Here is a 9,174-nt window from a genome sequence, read left to right on the forward strand (position 1 = left end):
TTGAGCCAGCATCGCGCGACTTCGTCAACGTCGAGTATAGTCGGGTAATTTGTGCGGACACGACGGCCATTCCGCTCGGCCCACTTTAACATCAAAGTCGTGTCTGTAACAATATATATATATATATATATATATATATATATATATATATATATATATATATATATATATATATATATATACGTATATATATGTATATATATATATATATATATATATATATATAGATATATATATATATATATATATATATATATATATATATATATATATATATATAGATATATAGATATATATATGTCGACTCCATATGATGAGTGGATACCAGAGATAACGTCACTGCGTGGCAGGCGGTGCGTATCGCTCCCAGCAAGGTGCAGCAGCAGCTGTATGGGACACCTTGCTGGCGGTTCTCCACTGATGATATGAAGGTCGCATAGTGACTGATATATATATATATATATATATATATATATATACAGTGGAACCTTGACTTACGAGTTTAATCCGTTCCGTGACCGAGCTCGTAACTCAAATTGCTCGTATCTCAAATCAAATTTCCCCATTGAAATGCATTGAAATGCTATTAATCCGTTCCAGCCCGCCAAAAACCACACCAATTTTTTTTTAAATATACAGTATATATAAAAATATCTCGCGCTTTATATTTCACCTGTATGCAGCATACAAGTTGGCAGGATGGCCTGGACTGGAGGTACGCACACTTGACTCTAAAGTCTAAACTGTCCAGCCTGGGTTTGAATCCCGACCCAGCTATAACCTGTCATGGGTGAATCACAGGCAGGGTGATTCATCAATGTGTGTACCGCTAAACTGGGCGCCCCGTTTGCGTCCCATTAGTTGTTGGATGTTAAGGATCTCACCGTGTTTTCCACAAAGAGAAGGCGAGCTATCGCCGGCACTCTGAACAAGTTGACGGCAGAGATACTGTACTTGCAATGACAAGATAACCACGTGTCGCACGATCTCTTGTCATGGTCCACAAGATTATCACAGAGAGGTGCAGCTTCCAGCGTTTCGAGATCTGATCCAGGCCTATCCAAGGAGACCGGTCCCAGCGTTCTAGGCCCGGTGGTTGTCTCAGACGGACCCGACAAAGGACGTGTTGGATTTTACCGCGAGCCGATTCGAGCACCGACGTGCCGGCGAACAAAACCAGTCATATCTTTTGAACGCGTGGCTCGATATTTACAAAATAAACTTTTTCTTGAAGGGCTGAACCGTGCGCTCAAAACGATACCGAGTTTGACCCTGAGAGAGCCGTTTTGCGTAAACTCAAAATAACCGAAATGCGAAAACTAAAATGCAGCGCTATACTACGACAGAGATACTGTACGTGCACGGCAAGATAACCACGTGTCGCACGATCTCTTGTCATGGTCCACAAGATTATCACAGAGAGGTGCAGCTTCCAGCGTTTCGAGATATGATCCAGACCTAACTTTTGAGACCAGTCCCAGCCTTCTAGGCCCCGTGGTTGGTTCAGACGGACCCGACAAAGGACGTGTTGGATTTTACCGCGAGCCGATTCGAGCACCGACGTGCCGGCGAACAAAACCAGTCATATCTTTTGAACGCGTGGCTCGATTTTTACAAAATAAACTTTTTCTTGAAGGTCTGAACCGTGCGCTCAAAACGATACCGAGTTTGACCCTGAGAGAGCCGTTTACATATATGTATCTATATTATAATAGCCGTAGATGATTCTGTCTGTCTGTCTGTCTATCTGTTGGGTGTCTGTCCGGGGTGTGGCTTACTCGGTTTGCAGAGTAGCTCCACCCATAGCTCCACCCATTCTGGGAGTGGCTATAAACAAATATCCACCATTTTATTAACTCGCATAGCTTTGAGTCCTGTTTTGTAGGCCCGTGGTGTCTTGCTCTCCCCCAGTTTTATTTCAAATCAAATTCGATAAATCATTTCATTTTTCACAGTCGCTAACATAGTTTTAGACTCGGTTGAAAAAAAACGGGAAGAAAATCCGATGAAAGTTGCCGTTTATAGAACGAAATGAATTCTCAAAGGCCTGTAACTTCAAGGCCATTGAGTCTCTCTCACGCCTTTATCTCCAATCTAACTCACCATATGATTTCATTTTTATCGATGGTTTTACTTTTAGACTCGGTGTCAGCAATAATTGAGAACAATCCACACACGCGGGAAAATGCAGAGATATATTTTTTTAAATCGCGTCATGGTGTATCATACACCGCCCAACATGACACCGCCGGCAATGTGTCGATATATATTTAAAATTCGCTTTTGCTTTTCCGTTATGATATATTACTATTTCGTTTGATGATAGTCGTCACAAAAACGTCAACAATGATGCCGACATATATTTCTTCGTTTTTATTTCATTCAACATATTAGCCGGAAGTAAAATATGTTTCAGGAAATTACCGAGAGATATTTCTTCGTTTTTTTTATTAGTTATGTGCGCATACACTTTAAATAGGTTTATTTGAAATCTTTAATTTTCCACAAACATTCCACACACGCGGGAAAATGCAGAGATATATTTTTTAAAATCGCGTCATGGTGTATCATACACCGCCCAACATGACACCGACGGCAATGTGTCGATATCTATTTTAAATTCGATATATCATTTCATTTTTCACAGTCGCTAACATAGTTTTAGACTCGGTTGAAAAAAAACGAGAAGAAAATCCGATGAAAGTTGCCGTTTATAGAACGAAATGAATTCTCAAATGCCTGTAACTTCAAGGCCATTGAGTCTCTCTCACGCCTTTATCTCCAATCTAACTCACCATATGATTTCATTTTTATCGATGGTTTTAGAGTCGGTGTCAGCAATAATTGAGAACATTCCACACACGCGGGAAAATGCAGATATATTTTTTAAAATCGCGTCATGGTGTATCATACACCGCCTAACATGACACCGACGGCAACGTGTCGATACATATTAAAAATTCGATATATCATTTCATTTTTCACAGTCGCTAACATAGTTTTCGACTCGGTTGAAAAAAAACGGGAAGGAAATCCAATGAAAGTTGCCGTTTATAGAACGAAATGAATTCTCAAACGCCTGTAACTTCAACTTCAAGGCCATTGAGTCTCTCTCACGCCTTTATCTCCAATCTAACTCACCATATGATTTCATTTTTATCGATGGTTTTGGACTCGGTGTCAGCAATAATTGAGAACATTCCACACACGCGGGAAAATGCAGAGATATATTTTTAAAAATCGCGTCATGGTGTATCATACACCGCCCAACATGACACCGACGGCAACGTGTCGATATATATTAAAAATTCGCTTTTGCTTTTCCGTTAAGATATATTACTTTTTCGTTTGATGACAGTCGTCACAAAAACGTCAACAATGATGCCGACATATATTTCTTCGTTTTTATTTAATTCAACATTATTAGCCGGAAGTAAAATATGTTTCAGGAAATTACCGAGAGATATTTCTTCGTTTTTTAAAATTAGTTATGTGCGAATACACTTTAAATAGGTTTATTTGAAATCTTTAATTTTCCACAATATAATTTACTTGCCATTTATCATTTGATGATTACGAGACAAATTCCTCTTGAGGATCGTGACAATTCATGCGCTGCGTGGAAACTTCTATTTCCAAAATGAATGAGACGATCGATGAAGAACGCAGACTTGAACAGGATGCAGCAAGAAAACGAATGAGACGGGCGAACGAGTCCATCGACGAACGTCAATGCAAACTTGCGGGGTCACCCGTGGGAATCCCACGGGCATGGATGTGTGTGACATTTCGACATATTGAGTTAGATGCTGCACATTCATTTTTACAAAATGGTTACTGGCAAGTCATCAGATCCAGAAATGGTGTAAAAACCACCGTTTAGAGGCCATTTTTCCCCGCAAAGCGGGGGTTGGCCTTTTCGGGGACCGTGGTAGTTGTTGTTTTTTTGTCCCCTTTTTGAAGCAATGTTTTACGGCCGGATGCCCTTCCTGACGCCAACCCTTTTTGCCGCCTTCAACGACAAACAGGGAATTACCAGTGAACTGGTACTCAATTAGCCGACCTCGGAAGGATGACAGGCTGAGTCAACCCCCCTGGCATTAATTCGGCGATCGACCGAGATTCGAACCCAGGATCCTAAGCCGGCACCCTAGCCGCTAGCCCAACACCAGAAATGGTGTCATGAACACAATTTATTTACGCACAAGCACAAAAGCAAGACGGGCCGATTTCCGATTCCGACGGGCCGACGGGCCGATTTCCGATTCCGACGGGCCGATTTGGAGCAAGAAAAAGAACGAGACGGGAGAAAAAGGAGAGAAACGAGACGGGGAAAGCCGATTGGAGAGGCGAGTGAGGCGCGATTGGAGAGGAGTGTGAGGCGCGATTGGAGAGGAGTGTGAGGCACGATTGGAGAGGAGTGTGAGGCGTGATTGGAGAGGAGTGTGAGGCACAATTGGAGAGGAGTGATTGGAGGGGAGTGTGAGGCACGATTGGAGAGGAGTGTGAGGCACGATTGGAGAGGAGTGTGAGGCGCGATTGGAGAGGAGTGTGAGGCGCGATTGGAGAGGAGTGTGAGGCGCGATTGGAGAGGCGTGTGAAGGATTGCAGAGGAGAGGAGTGTGAGGGATTGGAGAGGTGAGGGATTGGAAAGGAGAGGGATGTGAGGGTTTGGAGAGGAGAGGAGTGCTAGGTGGAGAGAGGAGAGTGTCAGGTGGAGACAGGAGAGTGTCAGGTGGAGACAGGAGAGTGTCAGGTGGAGAGGAGTGAGGGGTCACATATTATGTGAAATAACTAAATTCACACCATTTCTGGATCTGATGACTTGCCAGTAACCATTTTGTAAAAATGAATGTGCAGCATATAACTCAATATGTCGAAATGTCACACACATCCATGCCCGTGGGATTCCCACGGGTGACCCCGCTAGTCTATATTATAATAGCCGTAGATGATTCTGTCTGTCTGTCTGTCTATCTGTTGGGTGTCTGTCCGGGGTGTGGCTTACTCGGTTTGCAGAGTAGCTCCACCCATAGCTCCACCCATTCTGGGAGTGGCTATAAACAAATATCCACCATTTTATTAACTCGCATAGCTTTGAGTCCTGTTTTGTAGGCCCGTGGTATCTTGCTCTCCCCCAGTTTTATTTCAAATCAAATTCGATAAATCATTTCATTTTTCACAGTCGCTAACATAGTTTTAGACTCGGTTGAAAAAAAACGGGAAGAAAATCCGATGAAAGTTGCCGTTTATAGAACGAAATGAATTCTCAAAGGCCTGTAACTTCAAGGCCATTGAGTCTCTCTCACGCCTTTATCTCCAATCTAACTCACCATATGATTTCATTTTTATCGATGGTTTTACTTTTAGACTCGGTGTCAGCAATAATTGAGAACAATCCACACACGCGGGAAAATGCAGAGATATATTTTTTAAAATCGCGTCATGGTGTATCATACACCGCCCAACATGACACCGCCGGCAATGTGTCGATATATATTAAAAATTCGCTTTTGCTTTTCCGTTATGATATATTACTATTTCGTTTGATGATAGTCGTCACAAAAACGTCAACAATGATGCCGACATATATTTCTTCGTTTTTATTTCATTCAACATATTAGCCGGAAGTAAAATATGTTTCAGGAAATTACCGAGAGATATTTCTTCGTTTTTTTTATTAGTTATGTGCGCATACACTTTAAATAGGTTTATTTGAAATCTTTAATTTTCCACAAACATTCCACACACGCGGGAAAATGCAGAGATATATTTTTTAAAATCGCGTCATGGTGTATCATACACCGCCCAACATGACACCGACGGCAATGTGTCGATATCTATTTTAAATTCGATATATCATTTCATTTTTCACAGTCGCTAACATAGTTTTAGACTCGGTTGAAAAAAAACGAGAAGAAAATCCGATGAAAGTTGCCGTTTATAGAACGAAATGAATTCTCAAATGCCTGTAACTTCAAGGCCATTGAGTCTCTCTCACGCCTTTATCTCCAATCTAACTCACCATATGATTTCATTTTTATCGATGGTTTTAGAGTCGGTGTCAGCAATAATTGAGAACATTCCACACACGCGGGAAAATGCAGATATATTTTTTAAAATCGCGTCATGGTGTATCATACACCGCCTAACATGACACCGACGGCAACGTGTCGATACATATTAAAAATTCGATATATCATTTCATTTTTCACAGTCGCTAACATAGTTTTCGACTCGGTTGAAAAAAAACGGGAAGGAAATCCAATGAAAGTTGCCGTTTATAGAACGAAATGAATTCTCAAACGCCTGTAACTTCAACTTCAAGGCCATTGAGTCTCTCTCACGCCTTTATCTCCAATCTAACTCACCATATGATTTCATTTTTATCGATGGTTTTGGACTCGGTGTCAGCAATAATTGAGAACATTCCACACACGCGGGAAAATGCAGAGATATATTTTTAAAAATCGCGTCATGGTGTATCATACACCGCCCAACATGACACCGACGGCAACGTGTCGATATATATTAAAAATTCGCTTTTGCTTTTCCGTTAAGATATATTACTTTTTCGTTTGATGACAGTCGTCACAAAAACGTCAACAATGATGCCGACATATATTTCTTCGTTTTTATTTAATTCAACATTATTAGCCGGAAGTAAAATATGTTTCAGGAAATTACCGAGAGATATTTCTTCGTTTTTTAAAATTAGTTATGTGCGAATACACTTTAAATAGGTTTATTTGAAATCTTTAATTTTCCACAATATAATTTACTTGCCATTTATCATTTGATGATTACGAGACAAATTCCTCTTGAGGATCGTGACAATTCATGCGCTGCGTGGAAACTTCTATTTCCAAAATGAATGAGACGATCGATGAAGAACGCAGACTTGAACAGGATGCAGCAAGAAAACGAATGAGACGGGCGAACGAGTCCATCGACGAACGTCAATGCAAACTTGCGGGGTCACCCGTGGGAATCCCACGGGCATGGATGTGTGTGACATTTCGACATATTGAGTTAGATGCTGCACATTCATTTTTACAAAATGGTTACTGGCAAGTCATCAGATCCAGAAATGGTGTAAAAACCACCGTTTAGAGGCCATTTTTCCCCGCAAAGCGGGGGTTGGCCTTTTCGGGGACCGTGGTAGTTGTTGTTTTTTTGTCCCCTTTTTGAAGCAATGTTTTACGGCCGGATGCCCTTCCTGACGCCAACCCTTTTTGCCGCCTTCAACGACAAACAGGGAATTACCAGTGAACTGGTACTCAATTAGCCGACCTCGGAAGGATGACAGGCTGAGTCAACCCCCCTGGCATTAATTCGGCGATCGACCGAGATTCGAACCCAGGATCCTAAGCCGGCACCCTAGCCGCTAGCCCAACACCAGAAATGGTGTCATGAACACAATTTATTTACGCACAAGCACAAAAGCAAGACGGGCCGATTTCCGATTCCGACGGGCCGACGGGCCGATTTCCGATTCCGACGGGCCGATTTGGAGCAAGAAAAAGAACGAGACGGGAGAAAAAGGAGAGAAACGAGACGGGGAAAGCCGATTGGAGAGGCGAGTGAGGCGCGATTGGAGAGGAGTGTGAGGCGCGATTGGAGAGGAGTGTGAGGCACGATTGGAGAGGAGTGTGAGGCGTGATTGGAGAGGAGTGTGAGGCACGATTGGAGAGGAGTGATTGGAGGGGAGTGTGAGGCACGATTGGAGAGGAGTGTGAGGCACGATTGGAGAGGAGTGTGAGGCGCGATTGGAGAGGAGTGTGAGGCGCAATTGGAGAGGAGTGTGAGGCGCGATTGGAGAGGCGTGTGAAGGATTGCAGAGGAGAGGAGTGTGAGGGATTGGAGAGGTGAGGGATTGGAAAGGAGAGGGATGTGAGGGTTTGGAGAGGAGAGGAGTGCTAGGTGGAGAGAGGAGAGTGTCAGGTGGAGACAGGAGAGTGTCAGGTGGAGACAGGAGAGTGTCAGGTGGAGAGGAGTGAGGGGTCACATATTATGTGAAATAACTAAATTCACACCATTTCTGGATCTGATGACTTGCCAGTAACCATTTTGTAAAAATGAATGTGCAGCATATAACTCAATATGTCGAAATGTCACACACATCCATGCCCGTGGGATTCCCACGGGTGACCCCGCTAGTATATATATATATATATATATATATATATATATATATATATATATATATGTATATATATATATATATATATATATATATATATATATATATATATATATATATATATATATATATATATATATATATATATATATATATATATATATATATATATATATATATATATATATATATATATGTGTGTATTGTGTATATATGTATGTGTGTGTATGTATTATGTGTATGTGTGTATATATGTGTACGGTATGTGTGTAAATGTGGACAGTGTGTGTGTGTGTGTGTGTGTGTGTGTGTGTGTGTGTGTGTGTGTGTGTGTGTGTGTGTGTGTGTATGTATGTACATATATATATATATATGTATGTTGTGTACATGTGTGTATGAGTGCGTGTGTGTGCGTGATGTGGGAATGCACATGTGTTAGTCACAGCAGCTGTGATATTAATAGTGACATGGCAGACACAGTTCATCCATCAAACAGGGGAGGAAGAGACGACGATAATGAGACACAGATGTTTGGGTAAAGCAGTTTAGGGATAGCATAGAAGAGGGATGGAAGATAAAGTTAATTTTATCAAATTTTTAAAATACCGACTTTTTTCTTTTTACAAATGTGATAAAGATTGGCAATAAGATGGTGAGTAGTAGGATGAAGGTGAATGGAGATGAGTTTGAGGGAAGAAAAAGAAAGTGGAGAGTTGTGGAAACTTGGACATTCCTGCATGTTGTTTCTCCACAAGATGAATGTGGTCACTGTTTTGAAACATTCATTTCCACCACCTGTCTCATTCTGTGCCATCTTCGAGTAGACAATTCGTACGCACATCGTTCTCATGAACATCCCATCCCACAAAGAACGTAATCACGAGGCATTTGAAGTTTCAGGAATTGCGGCGGATCTTGAACTGGAACCCAAGCTTAAACAAATGAACGTAGGGCGTCTTGAATTACCTTAGGATATGTGAAAATATTTTACGTTTTGCTCTGCAACTGCATCACTTCAGGTGTGCAATTGA

This window comes from Myxine glutinosa, chromosome 8, assembly GCF_964187855.1.
Source record: "Myxine glutinosa chromosome 8, kmMyxGlut1.1, whole genome shotgun sequence".
Classification (NCBI taxonomy): domain Eukaryota; kingdom Metazoa; phylum Chordata; class Myxini; order Myxiniformes; family Myxinidae; genus Myxine; species Myxine glutinosa.